Consider the following 22,958-nt stretch of genomic DNA (forward strand, 5'->3'; position numbering starts at 1 on the left):
TTATGTCCATTGGTTATGCTTATATGCATGCATACAAGTCCTTTAGTTGATCTCTTACCCCCCTACCTCCTGTCCCCCAACCCTCCCCGGCCTTCCCACTGCAGTTTGACAATCTGTTTGAGGCAGCTCTGCCTCTGTATCTATTATTGTTCAAAAGTTTATAATGGTCTCTATTATCCATGAATGAGTGAGATCATGTGGTATTTTTCCTTCATTGACTGGCTTATTTCACTTAGCATAATGCTCTCCAGTTCCATCCATGCTGTTGCAAATGGTAAGAGTTCCTTCCTTTTTAGAGCAGCATAGTATTCCATCGTGTAGATGTACCACAGTTTTCTAATCCACTCATCTACTGATGGGCACTTAGGCTGTTTCCAGATCTTAGCTATGGTGAATTGTGCTGCTATGAACATAGGGGTGCATATATCCTTTCTGATTGGTGTTTCTGGTTTCTTGGGATATATTCCTAGAAGAGGGGAAAATCAACTGAATATTGTTTTCTCTTAAGCACAGCACAATGTTTTTAAATATAAAATTTTGCATGAATAAAAAAAAAACACAATATAAACTATCTAAAAGCCTGAAACAAAATTCAACTAGGTATATTCTTTCAGTTTTACCAGCTGCTTTCCCTCTTCTTTTAATATCAAACAGGTTCTAATCATAATGTTCTGGCCTCCTTAAATTCCTGAAAAGATGTCAGAGTATTTATGTGATTACATCAGCCTTCTTTTCTGGGTATGAAAGCACACTGTGTCTTCTCTTTATTTCAAAATTATTATAAATTATTTTTTGGATACTTTTGTAATTTCTGTAGGAGTCTCAGTACATCTTCCACTTTCCAGAGGGAAATCTCTGTTATCTGAATAGTCAACCATTTTCATCATTTTCTTTATAAATTAGCCAATAACCAGCAACAAGTGGCAACGCACAAACAAATGAAATTAATGGAACAAAAAACGGAGTACAAGAAGCAGTGAGCTTAATGAAGGAAAACTGGGGAAAGACCTTAAACGCTTTGAAACTTTATATTCATATTAATTCTTGCAACAAATTTTAAATTAGGTTTTGCTTCCTTAGAAAATAAAACACATTTTTAATGGAAATGAACTTTGACTGTAATTATTCTCCTTCATTTGCATGTTTGGCAAGATTTCCTTCTTTCAGCCTCATATCTGTAGTACTAAAACTTATAAAGAGCAAACAAGGATGAATACTGCTATCACTCTAACCTATTTTGAAGGCATTTCCAATCTTACCCTCTCTGAACAATAAAGCAACTAAACTTGCATACCATTTTGCTATTACAGGGGCTCAAAGTTCAAGTATGAGAGAGTGGAAAAGGAATTCTAAAATTTTTCAACTGTTTTAAAATGTACCTTACAGAAGCCAATTCCTAATTGTTTGTGTCTGTGGTGATAAGTAAGAAGACCAAGGTTCCAAGTTTGCTAGGGGGATACTGTCCAGGATATACCAGCATAATTCTTAATAGTGCTTCTTTTCATTTGCAAAGTGTCCTCACAATGAGGGACCTGTGGCAAAGGGGAGTAGAGAGAGGGGGCTGGTATGATTCTCTTTCCTACTTCACTGTTCTCCTGTGTGGTTTTCTTCCCTATAGTCTGCCACTGTTTTGTTTGTTTTTTTTCTGGCCCCAGAAAATACATATTTTTTAAAACCCCAATTAAAAGCTGCGACTTTTTTATTGAGGATTTAAATGGAAATATTTTATCATTTTATGTAACAGTAGCAGAACCAGTTATTTGTTTAATCTGATATAACATTATAAGGTGATTTTTTTTGTGTGTTTTCTGGATCGCCTATTTATAAATACTTAATATCTCCTAAGAGCAATCGCAAAAAGAAGGTAGAAACAGACTTCTATATCCTGTCTCATCAACAGCTTAGTCAGAAAGAAAATTTGGTCATCTGGGTCAATATGAGAATTCCAGACCTTGGGGTGTAGACTAAAAATAGCACATTAGACTACAAAGAAACTACAGGCTTTCGAAGCATTAACCAGCTAGAAGTTTCTTTTAAAAATAAATAAGAAAGAAAGAAAGAAAGAAAGAAAGAAAGAAAGAGAGAAAGAAAGAGAGAAAGAAAGAACGGAAGGAAGAAAGAAGCAAACTAGCTTTCTTTGTAGTGTTTTCAGTGGATTTATTTGCATTTTACTTAAAATAATTGATAATTTCCCTTCTGGAGGAGTAGGCAGCAAGGATTCCTTTTCCAATTTAAAAATAATAACAACAATGCCAGGCCAGTGTGGCTCAGTGGTTGAGCATTGACTTATGAACCAGGAGGTCACAGTTCAATTCCCCATCAGAACACATGCCCGGGTTTTGTGTGGGGCGTGCAGGCGGCAGCTGATCAATGATTCTCTCTCATTATTGATGTTTCTATCTCTCTCCCTCTCCCTTCCTCTTCGAAATCAATAAGAATACATATTTTTAAAAAGAAATAATAACAATAATAATAGGCGCTCCAGAAAATGCATAACAACAGATAAGGTATGAGTTAATTACCTTCTTAAATGAGATTACATTATATTTATCACAATAGCATCTTTTCTTTTCTTTTTTTTTTAGTTTAGCACCATTTATTAAATGATCTCAGCTGTTGCCGTAGCTGCTGTGTGTCAGCCTGTTGTTAAAACATAAAATGCTCTTCCAATTCCTCTTGTCCAGGACAGACGAATCTTCCAGGTAGCACGCTGACAGAACAAGAGACTCCGCTGATGCCCGCTTCAATGAGCAGGAGAGGGTCATGGCACATTCAGCCGTGGCTTCCAGAGGTTTTGAAAAAGGAGCCTTTCGGGGCCCAGTGCCGTCGGTGTGGGTTTTGTATTCCCTAATGGTGTTGGGAGGTGGGTTAAGCATTCGCCGAAGCTATCCCAGATTCGGCTGTGGTTGCTTGGTCGCTGGCAGTGTTATTCCATATTGAAATGATGTTCTCCTAAAACAGACAGAGACCACAGTCCCACAGAGCTCCACCCCAACCATGAACTGTTCCCCCAACATGGCCACGATGAGATTCTCCCAGCAACTCGATGCCAAGCCCTTCCGCAGCCAAACAAACCACTTGCCACCAGTTTTATTTGCATCATCCTCCCACATGGGTTTTATTCCTTCTTTGAAGAGACGGAAGTCCCTGTGGCCTGTCAGGTCCCCAGGACGTACCATGTGGCTGTAAAGCCTGCAGAATTGCTCGGCAGAAGCAAAGGTGCCAATCTGTTTGATATTCTGTTCGTATTCTGCGAGCTGGTGGGTGGGCCGGGGGTTCTCCTAGAGCAGTGGTCGGCGAGCTATATGGGCTCTTTGGCCCCTTGAGTGTGACTCGTCCACAACATACCCCTTGCGGGCGCGCACGTACAGTGCGATGGAAACTTCGTGGCCCATGCGCAGAAGTCGGTTTTCGGCCTGGGCGAGTCCATTTTGAAGAAGTGGCGTTAGAAGAAGTGGGGGGTGGGCGACAAGAGCCGTGGTGCAGGTGGGCACGGGATAAGCAACGCGGGGGAGGTACGTTATTTTGAGGTACATTCGCCCAGGTCGACCCCTTCCAACTCTCTCATCCACACTCGTCTATCTGAAACAAGTGTGCAAGACAAGTGTGGATAGCAGAGTTGGAAGGTGTCGACCTCAGCGAACGTACCTCAATCAGATTGAGGACGTTTTTAGCAAAGGCCAGCTTAGGCGTACCCTAATTAAGTTAATAACAATGTACCTACCTATATAGTTTAAGTTTAAAAAATTTGGCTCTCAAAAGAAATTTCAGTCGTTATACTGTTGATATTTGGCTCCGTTGACTAATGAGTTTGCCGACCACTGTCCTATAGTACCAGAAAGTGTAGTTGTACTGCAAGGGATGCTCTCTTGCTGCTATTCTGACTTTTGTCCCGTTCCATTTTTTTCCTTCTCACCATCTTTCTGTGCGCTGTTTTCTTCATTCTGATCATGGTCACCACTGTCATCATCTTTCAATGCCTCGAACTTGTTGTTCATCCTCACCATCGCCGCCACTGCCTCACAGAGTCTCACAATAGCATCTTAATTGCATGGAGAAATAATAGTGAATATATGCATGAGAATGTATTTCTTTAGACTACCATTCATTTTCAATGTATGTTTGGATTCACTAAACTCTTGCAATAAATTTGTAGCTTTTCTGAGATTCTGAAGCCCAAAAGTTGGGAAACCACAGTCTGGAAGAAATAACACAGGAATTGGAACCAATAAATTTTGGTTTTTTTACCTCATTTGCTGAACTTAGGTAAGTCACCCAATGACTTTGTGCTTCAGTTTTCTCATCTTATAGGAGTGCCACATCTTTCGTACCACATCTAACTGTTAGAAGGAACACATGAGAAGATAGATATGAAAGCAGGTTGAAAGCTAGAAAGCACTATACATTATTCAAATTATTTATTAGTAGAACTAAAATTAACTGTTTAACTAATGACTAATTTTAACAAAAAAAAGCAAAACTTGCTAGAAATGCAGCCAAAGTGCAGATAGATAGATGTGATTTTGATATGTTTGACAACAAAATACTTTTTTCTTAAGAAATTGGATTCACAGTGATACAATATTCAAATGCTGGAAAGGCCTTTGTTATTTCAAACAAATGAAATTTAAATGGAAAATATAGGGTTAAAAGGCACTTCATAACACTCTTTGATCCTTATTCATTTTTTACCTTCTATCATGGGTAAAGTGCATGCCTTATCTCCCATTCAAAGCATAAGCTCTTCGAGGACAAAGTTCCTGTTGTTCCATCTTTGTAACCTCTTCACAGGGCTTTTGCACATAGTGGAGGGCATAATAATTATCAGTCACGGCCACCCAATAAAAAACGAAGCAGCTTAGTTTCAAATCCAGGTCTATCTAACATTGAAAACATGTCCTTTCCTGATGCCACCCTATTACCATAAACTAGTCACTCGTTTTGTAAAGTAGTGGTCAGGGTTCTATGGACAGCAGGCCTACAGTTTTATGTAAGATTTAAGTTAGTTGGCCTCAGGTTGGAAGTAATATCAGCTCCCCAACCTCTTGCATTACTGACTCATGTCCTTCTCCTATCCAACCACATTGCTCTCTCTCCCCATCTCAAACCCTTGCCTCCTTGGTCTTTCTTCACAAAGAAAAGATCACCAGAGTCCTTTAACCCTATGAGCACAGAGTAGTCTCCTGGTGGCACCTCCCTACCTGGAGGAATCTACCCGGAAATTTTCCGGGGAATCTACCCAGAAAAAAGATAATGAACCCCCAGAATCACTCTGATTAGAAGTCAAATTGGTAATCGATATTTTGAAAACTTCCAAATATAAGTATTGTCCATCAGCATCTCTGTTGACATTAAACCATTGAAAGATTTCACTGCTTCAAGTACTTGTTTCCCATCTTGTCCCTATGCTCCCAGTGCTGGTCTCACCATGGCTGGGTGCACTCAGAGAAGACTGGTGTGTAAAGTCAACAGTTGAATCTACCTCATTGCTTGCTCATCCTGGCTTTGTTCTCGAGCATCTGGACTTCTAGGGAAATCACTGAGAAAAGTAATATCCAGGGAATCAATTAATAACTATAGTCCTGCATTTCCCAAAGCACATTCCTCAGAAAAATAGTCTCCAGAGATCACACACACACACACACACACACACACACACACACACACACACACCCAAAAAAAAGGGAAGGCAAAAAAAAAAAAAAAAGGCCAAAAATAAGTATAAGAACTGCATACCAGCCCTTACTTTCCTAAGGGCAGAAATGATGCTTCTACTATACCCCAAAGGCTAGTAGTAGAGTGTCTAGTCCATGGAAAGTGTTTAAAAAAGTATTTATTGATCAAAAACTTATATGTATTTTTTATTCTAAATACTCTAAGAAAAAGTACAATTTAAACTTTTTTTTTTTCAGTTTGGCTTCCCCCAGACTTACTCAAATATATCTAAACACAGAATTTTTTTTGAAAGAAATAGTGCTTTGTGGATAATATTCTGCGAAATGTTGATGGGCAGAGTAAATCAAGCTAAAGAAAACCCATTTGCTCTAAAGGTTAGGGAACATTTTGCTTGAATTCTCTAGACTCTTGACTAGCACTGGAAGGCAATCATATTCTTATTCAGTGGTCTGAATAATTCCTATTAGAGAGGGGCATTCAAGAAGGATGGAGAGGCCTTAAAATTTCTTAAATTTTATTTAGTTTCCTGACATTATGGGAAAATTAACCAGCTTGATTGTAGAATATAGCCCAGCTCTGGGTTCTCTAATGGTCTATTTTTCTTAGACTGTGTAAACACCAATTTACCATCTTTATCATATTTTTGAGATAAAAATACAACTCTTTATCTCAAAGTCAACATAATTTCTTAAAGGTTAACAACCAAAAAAAATCTGAACATTACTCAGTGACCTAGTTCTACATGCACAAAACGAACTAAAAATCCCCAACGAATTTTAAATTCAAAAGTCTAAGTTTTATATTTTTTTAAAAATCTTTTTGAAACCAAAGATTAAAAAAATGAGTTGCATTCTTTCAAAAATGTTGAAAATGCTCTTTCACCTATATCAGGGTTGTGTGTGTGTGTGTGTGTGTGTGTGTGCCCAAAATTTGCTTAGCTTCATTTCCTCAAAATAGACCTTAACACTTTTAGTTTTCAAGTGGATTGGTAGGAATCAAGGCACTTGGTCCCTGATTTAAACAAAAGAAATTCTATTTTTAAAAAAACAAACAAAATATCAGTCTAGATGCCAAGAAATTTATTACTTTCTAGGATCATCATAAATATAAAAGTACAAACTCAAATGTTAAATAAATCTGGCTCAGCTAAAGCAAACTAGTTAGCAGTCTGAGCCTCAGTTGTGTCATTGTAAAATGGTCATAATTATAGATTTTACTTTATAGGTTATTGTAAAACTGTTGGAACAACGTCTGGCTTACAGAAATCAGTCAATGTTAGCTTTTATTCTTAGCCCAATCCCTATTTTCCTGAAGTCGAAAATGAGACCGACCAAGGCAGCATAAAGGATTTGTCCAAAGCAACACCTCTAGTGAGTATCAGACGAGGCATTGTCACTTAAGTTCTTAGAACACTAGTCCAGCTATCTTTCCAACACATCATAACAACAAAAAATAGAAATGGGAAAAATAACTCAAATACACATAAAATTTGATGTACAAAGGAACTATAAGTTGATGCAGCTATGAGAAACAATTGACTTAGGAGTTGAGAAAACACCTGAGTGAATGAAATGGTTATATTCATAAGGTTAGTTAGGATGGCCACACAAGAATACTTTTTAAATCTTATTGTGAGGAAATGGGAAACATGGAAAGATGGAAAGGAGAAGGCAGCAGGTGGGAGAGAGAGGTGGGTGCAGACATTTGAAGGCTCTAAATAAGCTACATACCAAGATCAACAAACAAGTTTTCCTACAATGGAGAGTGAAGCAACCTGGAATAATGATAACATTGGGTGAGGACTCACTGTGTATCAGTCACTATTCTTAGTTCTACCCAACATATCTCTTTAAGTTCTCGTAGGAACTCAATAAAGTACAATTATAATCTTCACTCCAGAGAGAAAACAGGGGCTCAAAGTAGTTGAATATTTTGCCTAAGGCCAAATAGTAAGTTATACAGCCAAGAATGTTAGACGCAAGAGGTCTAACATGAGGTCCAAAACTAATTATTATGCTAGAGTGGAAGGGAAGGAGAGGGGAAAAGCAAGGGAAATTATGACTTCTGAAAGTTTTTTTTCTTTTTTGTAGACTTAAAATGTTGTATTAAAGATGTTTTTTGCATATATGTAGACATATGTACAGCTACATAAATCATTGCATACATGATTTTTATCCATTTTCTGATCTATTTTCTGGAAATTGTTGAAAGCAGTGTACAAGTTTGTTTAAATTGAAACAATTAACATATGAGGGGAGAGGTTTCCATGTTTTACAAAAATTCTATCAACTTTCTGGTACTAAGAATCATTCTATTCCAAAGATTCCAAACATAATCACAATCCAAACATAAACAGAGCCCTATCTGACTGCATTTGTAAATTGCAAAGATCCAGTAGCCTGAAACTGTAAAATGGCGCAAGGTGCAAATGAATCAATAGCAAAGGGAATGAGAGATGAGTGTGTTATATCAATGGCAAGCTTACCTTTGAGGTCTCCATTCAAATACAGCCATGTTGCCACTCCACGTAGTGGCGTGATTAAGGACATGACCTCTGGAATCATACAAACCTGTTTCTGTCCTAGATGTGAAACTTGTTGGTCCTGGGAACACAGGTATATTACTTCATTTCACCTAGTTTCAGTTTCTTTATACACACAAGGCAGATAATATTATCTATTTCACATACAATGATATACATAGAGTGTTTATCACAGGGCCCACCATATAATAGGCATTCAAATAAGGGTTAGCACCACATAGGTTATATTTTGCTTTGATATGTATAATTTTTATATGCTTCAAATGACTGATGGACTACATTATACCTATTTATCATTCTTGAACACTTCATGACCCACTTGACCCTTCAACTTCTCCTTGAACTTCTCGCCTTGCTAAATATATATGATTGAACTGTATTGTCTTTCCACCCACCTCACTGATTACTCTTTTTCATTCCTTTCTTCTATTTTTTCACTATGGGGTACCCAAAGATTAGCCCTTGGTATTCTTTTCTCTTTTAATACTCTCTCTCTCTTCTCTCTCTCTCTCTCTCTCTCTCTCTCTCTCTCTCTCTCTCTCTCTCTCTCTCTCTTCCACTGTCATAATTGCCTTAATCACATCTAGGTAGATAACAACCAACTCCATCTCCACCAAGATTCCATGCACGTACTCCTTGCACATATCCAGCTGACTCCGGACATTTCTATGTGACTGTTATGCTCTTTGCTTTCACATGTCATGACTAAAATGCCAATCACTGTCAACCCTATTATGGCCTCTGTACATCATCATCCATCTTTCCAAACCAAAGGAACAAACTCTTGGCTTAAGTAGAAAATGAATTGATTGGAAGTCTATGTGGACTAGCTCACAGGATCGATGGAAGGGCTGGAGAACCAGCCTCAGAAAATAGGCAGAAACTAAGGAGATCAAAGACACAGCCACAACCCCACCACAGACCCAGGCAGCGAGGGATGCTGTCCCTGTGTCATCACCACCAAACACTCTCATCCTTCTGGACTCACAGCTCTGCCACAAAATAATAATCTTTAACCATTCCTACCCCAATCTATCATTCCTGCAAGAACCAAAGCTCCAGATAGAAGCATCTGATGAGCCCAGCCTAGATGGCATGCCTTCGCTTTAGCTACTGTATGTAGAAGCTTGGAGAGGTGCCGGGAGCCGGTCCATCCTTGCTGTTTCAAAGGACCTGGCATATATGGCATACTGTTCTTAATATGTTTGCTCACCTTCTTGGCACTATGTGTTTTAACCAAGGTCTCTGAGAAAGGTTGTTTCCCCAGGTAGGGATTTTCCCCTGAAGTTAGGGAGGGAATAAAAACCCCTCAACTAAGTGCCAGGCGGGTAATTAATCATTTTAACTATGAACAATCATGCTTAAGCTACATAATCTTTACTCCCTGGAATGGAGATAAGAAACGCCCTAACCTTTGTAATAGAGATTGATAGGATTGAATCAACTGGTATAAATACAGATGTAACAAGACAGCAAGAGACAGAGAGACAGAACCTAGGCACAGAACCTACACAGAACGTTCTCTAGAGACAGAAGAACTTCGCTGGAGAGAACATAGCAAAAGATCCTGGACAGAAACTGGCCTCAGAACCTAGAGACAGAACCTAGCGAGAGAACATGGCAAAAGATCCTGGACTGAACCTGACTACAGAAATTGGCAAGAGAACCTGACTAGAACCTGGTGACTGAACCTGGCTGGAGAACCTGGACAGAACCTGGCTGGAGAACCTAGCGAGGGAACTTGGCTACAGAACCTGGCTGGAGAACCTGGAGAACCTGGCTGGAGAACCTACAGAAATTGGCACAGAACCTACACAGAACGTTCTCTAGAGACAGAAGAACTTCGCTGGAGAGAACATGGCAAAAGATCCTGGACTGAACCTGACTACAGCAATTGGCAAGAGAACCTGACTAGAACCTGGTGACTGAACCTGGCTGGAGAACCTGGACAGAACCTGGCTGGAGAACCTAGCGAGGGAACATGGCTACAGAACCTGGCTGGAGAACCTGGACAGAACCTGGCTGGAGAACCTAGCGAGGGAACATGGACACAGAACCCGGCTCGAGATCCTAAGCAGAACTTCGCTGGAGATCCTGAACAGAACTTGGCTGGAGATCTTGGCTAGAGATCCTGGCTCGGCTGCTGATCAACTGAACGCTGTCTCCGTGTCATTCCTTCTTCGCCATCTCCGTCCACACCTTTGGGGACCCCTGGACCCGCTGGGGCTGGACCCCGGCAGAGAGGTAGTCTTTATGTCTCATCACTGCTTGTCTCTCTAGGCTTTATTCTCTGCTACCACAGATAGATTTTCTCCAAATGGTAGGACACATGACTTCCTGCACACACTTCTTCTGGCTCCCATGGTGGAAGGTAGGATTCCTATTTGGGGTTCTTCCAAAATATAAAGAACGTTTGGGTGCTGGGAAACCAAAAACAACATACATTACTACACCTTCCTATAAAACCAGCTTTACTGCCTGGTCATGTCACCACCCGCAAATCACTACGTGCATCCCCCGAATCATCAACTGTGTATCTGTTTCCTTATAGGAAGTATCTCCTTCATCCTACTCCAATATCTCTTCGCCCCATATGGTACTTTTGAAATGGTCTTCTCACTGGATCCCTTCTCTAGGTTCTCCCCTTACACGTTTGTTGTGGACATTTTCTCTTTTAATAACTTTGCCCCAATTTTCTTGTACATAATTACCTCTCTTTTATTGCATTTGGAACTGTTAATCAAGGTGATCAGACCCCCAGCTCCCAATAGCACATCCATGACCCAAGATACACCATCACATGCTTCCTGTTGGAATACAAATATTGACCAAATATAATACAAAGACTGAACATGTTTACTTTTTTCCAAAAAGTTAATATGTTGGTTTTCTATTGCTGCATAATATATTACCACAAACTTAGCAGCCTAAAGCAGTACCCATTTATTATCTGATAGCTATGTAGGTCAGAAGTCCAAGCATGATGTGCCTGAGTTCTTTGCTCAGGATCTGGCATAGCTGAAATCAAGGTACTAGCTGTACAGCCTTTCTTTCAGAAGAATTTGCTTTCAAGCTCATTCAGATTGTTGGCAGAATTTAGGTCCTTTTGGTTGTAGAACCGAAGTCTACATTGACTGTCAGCTGAGGGCTACTCTTAGCTCCCAGAGGCTGCCCATGTTTCTGCAAAGTTGGCAAAGGAGAATCTCCCTCAAATAGAATAATCCCTTTCATACTTCAAATCTTCTAGATATTCAATAAACGTTGTAAGATATTTTTAAAAAGATTTAAGGATTTCCTGGAAGGTTTCTAAAGTAGTCACAGAAATAAATAAATAATAAAATAAGGATTAAAGTAGCTCTGGAGAGCTCAGAGACTAGAACCAGGGGGCTGACGCCTCCAGGACATTGCTGACTTTAAGTCTCATCACTGCTTGTCTCTCTGGACTTTGTTCTCTGCTATCACCGATAGATTTTTCTCCAAATGGTAGGGCACATGACTTCCAGAAGACCCAGATTTATTCTTTCAGTTCCAAGACCTAAAAGCCAGTGGAATATCTCTTTTGCTTTAATTTTTAAAAATTTCAAAATGGTATCTGAAAGCTCCTGTTTGGTTTGAGCAGTCAATTTTTGGACTAACTACTCTAACAAGGGAAATGTGAAGTACTGCATTTGGCCCAGGCTTGGATATGCACTCATCTGTGCATGCCTTCCAAATTTGCATCTACTGTACCCATCTTATCCATGAACATGGTATCTCTCTCTATTTATTTAAGTCTTTTTTTAATTATCTCTCAGCAACGTTTCATAGTTTTCTGGATATTACACTCTTGTTAACATTACTCTTAGGTCTATTTCTTATTCCAGTTTTCCTTCTTCTTATTTCAGTAATTATTGCTGGGAGTATAGAAAATATATTGACTAATTTGGGATGTTTATTGGTTACCTTTCTGAACTCTCTTATTTTCTCTCTTATTTTGAATGTGATAATTAAAATCCTCCTGTTTCCAATATTAAAAAATGATGAATCTGTACCTACTGTTATGATTTTGTAAGGTTTCATCTCCATATACTTAATTTATCCTACCCTCTTACAGTCAGCTATGAATTATTTGCACATTAACTCTGCCAAAATTCCACAAATTGTAAAGACAAGGTGACTATAAAGAAATTAAACTGGCTTTCTAAAGAAAATACTCAAGAATTTATAATAATTTTAAATGACCATCTCCCCTAAGACTGTCACCTTGAAATCATAGTAAACACATCTGGTACATATGCCCAGTTCCTGTTCCCCTTCTCTGAGGACATCTCCCATACCCACTTCACCTTTTCTGGGCCTTTTTACTGAGTCCATTCCGTGGCCTAACCATAGTCAATGAGACCAGGTTTAGCACTAAACCCAGGTGGACTACTGAACTCTCTCTACTGGGAATTTGTCATTGAGAACCTGAGATAAGGAGCACACATCAGTTATCTGCAGGTGCTGAGCTTGTATACTAAGACCTGGGACTCCATTTTTGGATTAGCCATCTGCTCCCTTATTCTCCATTGCCTTGTACACAGAGAAGCTGAGCAACTATAGAAGGAGGAGGAATGAGAAATAATGAGGAAGATATACAAACTATAATTGATTTTGCAGTTCTAGGGAGAGAAGAGAGAGATAAAGAGTAGATTTGGATCACTGGTCAAATCCCTTTAGATTTACAAAACACAAGTCTACTTCTGGTAGTTGAATTTCCCCAAGATAGCCTTGATTACTTCAAATAAATTGCCCCTTCTGTTAAGCTATTTTGTGTGGGTTTCTGTTACTTGCAAATAAAGAAACTCTGACTAAGAAAACACTAAAGCCCAGTCTAATCATTTTTTCATACTGCAAGAAGACATTTTTGAGATAATTAGTCTAGAATTGTCTTCCAAACTTTGGTCATGGTCCTTCATTGATGACATATCTTAATCCTTTAAAAAACTTTTAGTAGCCAAAGTCTTTCAAAGATGTACAATTTTAAAAAGTGGGGATTTGAAGAACACTCACTGAGTACTTATTATGTGTTAAGTAATTGGCTTCATTGTTTTATAGGAGCAACTGGTTGCCTGAACATATGTTCCCGGAGTTAATACAGGATTGAGATTAAGGGGATAGGTTCAGGAATTAAATTTACTTGGTTCAAATTCTGGCTTTGTCACTTATCACCTGAGTAAACTGTAAGCAAATTGTAGTTATTGTGAGATATACATTAAGATGATCTATTTTAAAAATACTTAAAACAGAGTCTATCTATTGTCATTTTATGTCCTCCCCAAACTAACCCTTCAGCATGCTATATTTGCCTTTAGTCTCATACTAGAGGCCCAGTGCATGAATTTGTGCACCTTGAAAGGAACTGTGGGCCTCAAGGCTGGAGTAGGCACAGGAGTGGGTCTTGGCCCATCCTCTGAGCCCCCGCCCAGCCCCTCCCACCATGGCCCCCAGCCCCCTGTCTATCTGCAGCCCTGCTCCTGTCACTGCTCCCATGCACTGATGGTGCTGGTCCTGCTTGCACCCACTGAAGGTGCAGAGTGATTGGAGCCGGTGCCAGCAGCAGGTGCGAGAGGCAGCTGCTGGCCCCAATCTCCCCTTAGGAGCCCAGGAAGGTGGAGAAGCCCTGAGGGGCAATTGGGGCTGGCAGCTGCCACTCGCACCCGCTGACAGCACTGAGCAATTGGGGCCGGGGCCGGGCACCAGCAGTGGGTATGAGTGGGCCGGCACTGGCAGCAGGTGTGAGTACTGGTCGGGACCGCGGCACATGCTGGAGCAAAGAATTCTCAGTAACCACCAGAGGCTTGCCCCGATGACAGAGACCGGCACCCCACCTTAGTCTGGGGCCCCCGCTAACCTGCTCCACCATCTTGCCACGGCCAATGCCTGCCATGTGCTGTGCACACCCCCTGGTGGTCAACGCACGTCATAGCAACCAGTTGTTCCATTGTTCGGTTGTTCCGTTGTTTCACTGTTTGGTCTATTTGCATATTAGCCTTTTACTATATAGGATTATCAGGCTGGAATGCTCTTTCCTCTTCTAAACTCCATCCCTCTTCCCCTCAACTCATTGCCTTTCATTTGTTTTATTCTCTTCTCATCCTTTAGTCCAAGGTTATTGGCTTTAGACAGAGCTCGTTATAGAACTTGGTTTCTCTCTCTCCTTTTGTGTGCTGTTTCATAGCATTGGCCTCATTATCAAATCCCATGTAGTTATCAAATACTTATTTCCTATGAGTTATGTTCTCCGTGCTGGGTGTGGATAAAACTATAAAGAAGGCAGACAAGGTCCTGCCTGCATGTACCTTGAGTTTTACTTTATGGAATCAGGCCTTAAACAAATAAGTAACATAACAATTTTAGATACTGTAACAACACCAAAGACCCTGCACTTGGAGTAGTATCTGACTAAAGTTAGGTGCCCAAAATGTTCACTGAATTTTTATGTATGGAGTATTGCTTTCTGACTAAAAGATATATTTTATGATATGGTATATACCTTAAATATTGACATTTGAAAATCAAATCTCTCAGTTTATACAAATTCAAGTTAAGGCATTTCCATGAAAATGAACAGTATTTTTATAGCTGAATATAAATTCTAATGATGCTGAATTTGCAAAACAAAAATCTGTCACATTTTTATATATACTGCAGTTTTGTTTGAATTGAAAATATAATTAAAAATCCACCCCAAAGTAGTTGACATTTTAGAGGGCTTTTTATTTTATTTTATTTTTAATCTTTCTTAAAAAGTGCTTGGAAACCACTGCTTGAACAGAAAATGCTGCTTCGGCAATAAATTTTACATAATCCTCAAGGTGCCAAAATAAACGTTTGGATCAAGGGATTCATAATAGAAAAAGAGCCTACTTTTTAAACATACAAAGAAGTACATCTGAAGATTTATTCTCTAAAGTGAGTACTGTATGTGCAAAGCAGACCTCTTTTAGAAATGAAGGTGTGCTAACGGACATTCTATCTTAGCAACTGAGATTCCCCCAACAGCATGATACAACTATTTCATTAGCTGCATGTGGGTAACTTGATTCTTCTCACTCTCCCTATTCCTTGTAGAACCTATTTGGGCAGCTATTTAATGCTACCAGGCCAAATTCTTTCTTCACTTTTTTCCTGCCAAATAGTACCATAATTGTCATCAAGATGTGATCATCTGTTTCATATGGCTTTAACTCACGCTGAATGATAGCACCAGTGTGATTTGCCATTTCATTTCAGCTCTTACTCTTGAAAAATAAAAAATATGTGACTTATTCTTATTCCCTTTTCCAAATCATAAGACTGTGAATAAACTAACATTGTCCTGTTTGATGCATTATACCATTTGATTGAAGGAAGAAAGATGGCTAAAATGAAAAGAAGGTTTTTAAGATGGGAAATTGGTTGGGAGACTAACTCTACTTAATAACATATAAAAGCTTTCATAGTCTAGAAATATTCTGCCAAGTTTGGTAGCCTCTGTTCACTTGTGACTATGAAATGTGGCTAATCTGAACTGAAATGTGCTGGAAGTGTAAAATACACTTTGAATTTCAAAGAATGGTGGTGGAAAAAAGAATGTAAAAATATCTCATTAATAACTTTTATATTGATTATATGTTGATAATGTTTTGGATGTGTACAAGTATAAAATATATTCTTAAAATTTATTTCACTTTTACATTTTAAATGCAACTACAAGAAAATTTTAAATGATATAGATCAGTGGTTCTCAACATTCTGGCCCTTTAAGTACAGTTCCTCATGTTGTGACCCAACCATAAAATTATTTTTGTTGCTACTTCATAACTGTAATATTGCTACTGTTATGAATCGTAATGTAACAGGCAGACTATCTTATCAGCAAGGATTTACATGATAATAGATGGGGAAGTTGCTTCAGCTACCATTGTCTGGACTAAACAGAGGGTGCATAGACCTGACCTTTGCCAGGGCTTCAAGGGTCACCAACCTTCCGGGTTCCTTGTCCACACAGTTGGCCGGGGGGGGGGGGGGGGGGGGGGGTCAACTGTTGAAAAAGGAGACATATGTAATACTTTAAACAAACAAACAAAAAAGGTTGGGATAAATATGCCTGGCTGCACGTATGGAGAGGGAGGCTAGAGGAGAAGGTGGGTGGTTCTCACAGCTTCTTACACAATCTTTCAACCAAGCCGTAGGCTTTCAGCCATGCTCTCACCTCTAACTTTTGTCTTGAAATTCTATTTTCTGGGAACAATGGAGAAACAGGGATTGGAGAGCAATGATACTCAAAATAGTTGCTGAATTTTATATTTAGATTTCTTTTTCTTTCAAGTGTTCAGTTTAGAGATTAATGACTTTATAAGAATATGATCAGGTGACTTTGCTTATTAAATTTGAAAGCCTATAATAGGATAATATTAAACTTTTCTTTACCTTTCACTGTTGCATAAGTGATTATTAATTATAATTTAAATCTTATTAGTATAAGATTATTATTATAATTTAAATCCTCAAATATTATATGACCTTGACATATTGACCACTAAGTTAAAAGGTACTAACACTATACCAACGTCATAGTTAATTTCTATCTCTTCTATTTTATAAGGCTAAATCATAGTATAATTGAATTGCTTCATACTTTTCTATCTTTATTTCACCTCTATTCTCTAGGTTGGCATTAATATAGATCCTTATCATATTTCATTGTTTTAATAAAGCTTTATGATAATAATTTTAAATGAAGGTATTCAGTTCACTGGATTTCACTTCAGAGCTTTATTGTTGGGTTTCTTTACCAAATATTGGTATTTTGTACTATTTTCATATCAAAATAAACATTTTCTATATGTTGTAACATAAGACCAAACCCAAATATTATCAATAGCATGGAAGACCATTTTAAAATTCATAAATTGTTCATATTTCTTTTCCCTAAGATGTTTTAGTAAGTGATATGCTTTATTTATATAAGACATTGTGATTTATTTTATATTAGTAGTTTCAACAAGCAGAAAGGCCAAATGGTGTTAATCTCTGGTTTGGAACATAATTCCTGTAAATTATAAACATGCCATCTATTTTTGTCATTGTCTTAACGTCAAGGATGAAAAATAAGTTTAGATTTATGAATAGAATGATGGTGGGTATGTGGGTGAAAGACCTATATCTTTCATATTTTATTTTAGAAATCCCTTTCATTTTAATTCAACAAAAGTGTCTTTGCTACCAACTAAACGTAGAATGCAGGCATACAGGCCTTGACTTCACAATCTTCAAGGTGGGAGAGTGAAACAATAAAATACATTCACAAATACAGCAATTACAATACATAGAAGACTGTAAGAGCAATGGGAAAATATATAAATAAAATGTTTTAAGAGCACAGAAAGGAGTAATTATCATATAGTTGGGAATTATTGAACAATTCCATGAGAGTAGAGTAGCACGGAAGTATCAGACGGGGAGCAGCAAACACCCCAGGTTGGCTGAGTGATAGATTGAATACTGTGGGACCATGCTTTTGTGTTTGTGTCATTGCCTTCCCCCCAAATATCACTGTCCCTCATGAAAATCAGATCAAGTCCAAGTTCCTCCATTTCTGATTCCTTTCAAGACAGCTTTGTCACCTTGAAATCTGCTTTCCAGTGTAAAGAAGTGGTTAAATTTGGATAGACAGAAATTTAAAATACAGTTCTACCACAGATTAGCTGAGAGATGTTGGACAAGTTAACTTCTCTGAGCCAATTTGTTAATTCCTTCCCTGTGATATGGGGATAACAATAGTAGTACTTACTGTATATAGTTATGATAAAGATTAAATGAATTAATAATGTATGTCAGTGTTCAAAAATGATGGCTTAATTATAGCAAAAAGAGTCAAGATTAGGAATCAGGAAATCTGATCTTTAGTTTGGGTACTACTGCTTATCAGCTGTGTAGCCTACATAAATTGCTCACCCTGTCTGGGCCTCAATTTCTCTCTCTGCAGAAATAGGGCATTGACCTAGATCAGTGATCGGCAAACCGCGGCTCTCAAGCCACATGCAGCTCTTTGGCCCCTTGAGTGTGGCTCTTCCACAAAATACCACGTGTGGGCACGCACGAACAGTGCGATTGAAACTTCGTGGCCCACGCGCAGAAGTTGGTTTTCGGCCTGGGCGAGTCTATTTTGAAGAAGTGGCTTTAGAAGTGGGGGGTGTCGGTAGGTCAGGCGACAGGAGACGTGGCACGGGCGGGCCGCAGGATACGCAGCGTGGGGGAGGCGTCCACGATTCATGCACGAGTTGAGTGAGCCAGTCAGTCAGCAGTCTCATTGTGCAGTGGTTAGTGCTAGTCGCGTCCGCAAGTCTCACGAGGGTGACAAAAGTACCTACTTGAAGCATAAAGTTACCTGTATTTTTCCAACCAGCTGCAAATCCTACAGGTATTTTTGTCATCAATTCAAGAATTGTAATTCTTTTGTGTTGGTGGCTTTATTATAAAATGAAACATTTTTTTAGGTGCCCTGTTTGACATGGCTACAAAGAGGAAGCAAAGAAAAACGGAAGACAAAAACCGTGAATTTTAAGTTGAATGTACCTACCTATATAGTTTAAAAAGTTTGGCTCTCAAAAGAAATTTCAATCGTTGTACTGTTAATATTTGGCTCTGTTGACTAATGAGTTTGCCGACCACTGACCTAGATGATCTGTACTCTCTCTAAACTGTAGTGGTGTAAGTGCTATAGACAACATTTTTTATTTGACTTTGATACTGAACTATGCAATTGGATTAAATGGGGAAAAAAAACACCCATGTAAACATATAATAAATTGAAATTTTATTAGAAGGCTGAAAATGATAACGAGTTAGGCTGGGAGAGTGATTTCACGTGGACACAAAAAGAGTAGTGATAGATCAGGTCCTATTATCATCTGCCTGAATGTAAGAGAAAATAGATGGTAAATGGTATTTTTTAAAAAGGCAGATGCCAAGTTCAAAGATGTATAATATTTTTTTAAAAAATGCTCACCCAGCCCTAACCGGTGTGGCTCAGTGGATAGAGCATCGGCCTGTGGACTCAAGGGTCCCGGGTTCGGTTCTGGTCAAGGGCATGTACCTTGATTGCGGGCACATCCTCAGTGGGGAGTGTGCAGGAGGCAGCTGATCGATGTTTCTCTCTCATCGATGTTTCTAACTATCCCTCTCCCTTCCTCTCTTTAAAAAATCAATAAAAAATATATTAAAAAATTATAGAATATTATTAAAAATATGTTTACCCTATTAATTGGTTATCTTGACAGTTTAGGACTGAATATTCCTAATGCAGTGAAAACTGTATCCAAAACTGTATATTTTTATTGATTTCAGAGAGAAATAGAGAATGTGAGAGAGATAGAAACATCAACGATGAGAGAATATATCATGGATCAGCTGGTTCCTGCAAGTCCATAACTGGGGATTGAGCATGGAAACCTGGCATGTGCCCTGATCAGGAATCGAACTATGACCTGCACCGGCCAGACTAAAAATGTGCTTTTATTGATTTTTTTTAAGAGAGAGAGAAACATTAATGCCGGGAGCTGGTCCATGCTTGCTGTTTCAAGGGACCTGGCATATATGGCATACTGTTCTTAATATGTTTGCTCACCTTCTTGGCACTATGTGTTTTAACCAAGGTCTCTGAGAAAGGTTGTTTCCCCAGGTAGGGATTTTCCCCTGAAGTTAGGGAGGGAATAAAACCTCTTAACTAAGTGCCAGGTGGGTAATTAATCACTTTAACTACGAAAAAATCATGCTTAAGCTACATAATCTTTACTCCCTGGAATGGAGATAAGAAACGCCCTAACCTTTAAAATAGAGATTGATAGGATTGGAATCAACTGGTATAAATACAGATGTAAGAAGACAGAACAGAGAGAGAAATTGGCACAGAACCTACACAGAACGTTCTCTAGAGACAGAAGAACTTCGCCGGAGAGAACATGGCAAAAGATCCTGGACAGAAACTGGCCTCAGAACCTAGAGACAGAACCTAGCGAGAGAACATGGCAAAAGATCCTGGACTGAACCTGACTACAGCAATTGGCAAGAGAACCTGACTAGAACCTGGTGACTGAACCTGGCTGGAGAACCTGGACAGAACCTGGCTGGAGAACCTAGTGAGGGAACATGGACACAGAACCTGGCTGGAGATCCTAACCAGAACCTCTCTGGAGATCCAGACCAGAACTTGGCCGGAGATCCTGGCTAGAGATCCTGGCTAGGCTGCTGATCAACTGAACGCTGTCTCCGTGTTATTCCTTCTTCGCCGACTCCGTCCACGCCTTTGGGGACCCCTGGACCCGCTGGGGCTGGACCCCGGCACATTAATCAGCTGCCTCCTGCACACACCCTGATGGGGGATGGAAGCCAGAACCTGGGCATTTGCCCTGGCTCAGAATCGAACCCGTGACCCTTTGGTGCAAAAAATGACGCTCAACCAACTGAGCCACACCAGCCAGAACCAACTAGAATATAATAAATCTGAAGACAGTAATGGGGTGTAATAGTAAAGTTCTAAAAATAACCAAAGATTAAACTAAACAAAGAACATAAAAAAACAAAAATCTGAGATACCACCCAGAGATGAGGGTCAGTATTAGATCAACTATCTTGCCCATTTTTTGTACTGTAAGGGCAGTCTTGGAATAGAAAATAGGTGGACATTACAGTTTAAGAAATGAAATATATCACCATTACGTTTCTGTTTCTTCAATTTTTATTCCCTCCTATGAAACTTTATCTTTGTTCTCTACCAAGTGTACAAAGAAGACATTGATGATATTTGGAAATGTATCAAGAAGACAAAATCATTCATATGTTTTAGATATTTCTAAAATTTGACTGCACTGTTGAAATGAAATGCATCAGCATGTACATCTGAGGTGATGATGATGTCCTTGGAGTTCAAACTCCCATAAGAAAAACAATGCTGAGAAACCTCTGGCTCATAAACATGGATGAATCTAAGATTTTTGCTATAATTTAGCATAATGATAATGTAACTGACCAGAAATTTTCTGGAAGTGGGCTATGTTTCATGTTCTAAATAGCTGGTTGATCAAATATATCTGATTTATAGAACTGTAGTGCATTACAGTTCAGGAATAAAGGAAATATAGTAAAGTGTGATATTTTTAAAGCAGGTAATAAATTTACTCAAAAATGGCTTTTCAGCATTATGTATCATTTTATAGTTAATTAAGGCATCTAATCATTATGACTTCAATTACAAATATCTAATTCATACAAAATTATTTAGAATATTAGATTAGAAAATGTATGTTACTTTTGTTACGTGTTGATAATTTATCATTGAATCAGTATTTTACAACCCTACTAGTATATTGGATTGTTTATTTTTGTTGCAAAGTAAAAGAATAGGTTTTTGGCTTCCAAATGGTCAAATAAATCATGAAAGTGTTAATTTGCCCAGCAATTTATATCTATACTTGATACTGTATAAGAACTCTAGAGATGTGTTTATCAATTTTAGGTAAATAATAGTGAACTTGATGGATATTAATGGTCATGTCTTTGAAGTAATGACCCCAATTTGCTCACACCTTTCTGTATCCATGCCATTTGTTAGTGTCCTCCAGACATGGGACTTGGTCATCTGATTTGCTTTGGTCAATGGGACAGCAGCAAACACATATAAGGCAGCAAAGACTTGAAAAGCACTTGCACATTAGTGCTTACGCTCTTGCTGTGTTTGACATGCTGCCACTATGTAAATAAGCTCTAGCTAGCCTCTGAGTGATGAGACGCATGAGACACATGGCTCAGTCATTCCCATTATTTCAGCACATAGGAGCCAAACTCCAGACCAGAGTGAAGCCTTCCTAGATCATGCAGTTTCCAGCTTAACAATCCCAGCCAAGATCAGCAGAACCTTGCCAGATCAGCAGAACTGCCCATCTGACATGTAGAGTTTCCAGCAGTAATCTTTTAAGCCACTAGGTTATGGATTGGTTGTTACACAGCAATCCTATCTAATAATAGACAAACATGGTAATTAACCATACCTCCGACATGCTTCCCATTGGCTAATCAGGGTGATATGCAAATTAACTGCCAAACAAAATGGCGGCCGGCAGCCAGGCAGCTGAAGCAAACAGGAGGCTTGCTTGCTCCAGTGATGGAGGAAGCCAACGTCCCCGCCTGCAGCTGCCGGCCTCTGAGCTGCACTCTAAGAAACAATGTTGCAATAATAGAAGCTAAACAAACCCCAGAAACCTGCTTTCAGCCAGCCAGGCCTCGGAGCTGGAGCTGCAATAGTGTTTCAATTATAGAAGCCAAACAAACCCAGATACCTGCTTTCAGCAGCCAAGGTCTCAGAGCTGGAGCCAAGCCTCAGAGCCAAAGCCAGCTCTCAGCTCCAGTGAAAGCCATAGAAGATAAATAAATCCCAGAATAAAAAAGAAAAAGAAAAAAAGGAGAGGTTGGGAGCTTTAGTCACCCACCAGCCTGAAAACGACCTTCAGCCCCTAACCCAGACTGGCCAGGCACCCCAGTGGGGACCCTCACCCTGAAGAGGGTGTGACCAGCTGCAAACAGCCATCATCCCCTCATCCAGCTGGCCAGGCACCCAAGCGGGACCCCCACCCTGATCCGGGACACCCTTCAGGGCAAACCAGCTGGCCCCCACCCATACACCAGGCCTCTATCCTATATAGTAAAAGGGTAATATGCAAAATGACCCTAACAGCAGAAA

At 39.3% G+C, this 22,958-nt stretch overlaps 1 pseudogene across 1 annotated transcript; it reads right to left on the bottom strand.

Annotated features, from left to right (window-relative positions):
* Positions 1-2,761: 2,761 nt before the first annotated feature.
* On the bottom strand, positions 2,762-3,998 carry LOC308511357 (eukaryotic translation initiation factor 4E type 2-like; annotated as a pseudogene). Its single transcript has 2 exons — positions 3,832-3,998; positions 2,762-3,286 (listed from the first exon to the last, which is right to left on the bottom strand). The product of its transcript is annotated as a eukaryotic translation initiation factor 4E type 2-like (transcript).
* Positions 3,999-22,958: the final 18,960 nt, after the last annotated feature.

The sequence above is a fragment of the Myotis nattereri genome (genome assembly GCF_964212035.1).
Source record: "Myotis nattereri genome assembly, chromosome: 1".
NCBI classification, from domain to species: domain Eukaryota; kingdom Metazoa; phylum Chordata; class Mammalia; order Chiroptera; family Vespertilionidae; genus Myotis; species Myotis nattereri.